The sequence below is a fragment of the Nematolebias whitei genome, chromosome 2, assembly GCF_014905685.2.
Source record: "Nematolebias whitei isolate Nwh7 chromosome 2, NemWhi1, whole genome shotgun sequence".
NCBI classification, from domain to species: domain Eukaryota; kingdom Metazoa; phylum Chordata; class Actinopteri; order Cyprinodontiformes; family Rivulidae; genus Nematolebias; species Nematolebias whitei.
The window spans coordinates 25,614,889-25,616,114 of record NC_056499.1 but is presented as its reverse complement, the minus strand read 5'-3'; positions in this window follow the sequence as shown (position 1 = coordinate 25,616,114).

Here is a 1,226-nt window from a genome sequence, read left to right as displayed (position 1 = left end):
AAAATTATTTTAATCGTTTTTACTCATTTGTAATATTTAAGAAAATAAATAGACTGTGTTTTTTTTTGTTTGGCAAAAAAAAGTGCAAAATTCTGGATTTTACATTTGTTTGCAGCCATTCTTAGGGTTAGGAATCATATAATATATAATACATAATTGATTTGGTCCGTTGTAAATCAATTTTAATCAACTGCAAAATATCTAGAAAATTAAAATATGTTCATGTTTTTACAATTTATGAGAGATCACGGTACTAAAAGTTATTGTATCATTGTGGAAAAACATGTATTGTGATGAATTTGAATTGTTGCTCCATCTAAAACATCCTGTTGTTAGCTGTGTCCCATTCATTTGTTTATCCTTTTCAGCCATTTAGGTTTGTTTCGATCTGTTCTCAATGACAAAGCAAGTCAATTTCTTGCAAATAAACAATGTTAAAATTAAAACACTGACGTTTACTCATACTTCTATACATTGTCTTGGATGTGTTTGTCTCCATTCTTGTAGTTCAGACGCAGAGCAGTTTATTATGGCCTGTGAATATATCATGGAATCCAACAGGTGGTGCTGAGAATTTTGACTTGAAGGTATTTACTGTCAATAGTACTTTAAGGTAATTGAGTTGTCATAGAGCTTAGGCTGATAATTATCCTTGCTATTTTTATTTAGTTTTATTGTAAGTGGATTCTGCTCCTGGAAGACTTCTGCAGTGCTCTGACTCGCACGTCTCATATTATTAGTTGCTATGAGTTCAGCCTGAGCAAATCTGTTAATGCATAAGACCATAAGAACCTCTTAGGTTCCAAGTGAGGTCAGAGTGAAGATGCAGCAGATTAATATTTGATCATGCAGAGGGGCCCTTAATCTGATTTACTTATTCCTTCAGCTGAGTGCTCTGCAGCAATTATCATAATTGTTGTACTAAACATGTTTTGCTGTTTTCATACGGTTGGTGGCTGGACGTGAGCGTGCGCCGTTAGAGAGGGATTCCAGCACCAAACCCAATTAATGCAGGCTGACTGGTTGGGCAGGCTGAGGGAGAGGGAGGATATATGAGAGAGGAAAGGGAGGGACACAGACAGGGGACACAAGTCCAACTCAGAGACATAGACCAGGGCAGGACAGGTAACTGCAGCCACCAGGAGCTCCTCAGGGCAGGCGCTGCATATCATTGGTGTGCAGCAAACAGAACGTAATTATTCAACCACAAAAAAATAAACAAAAAA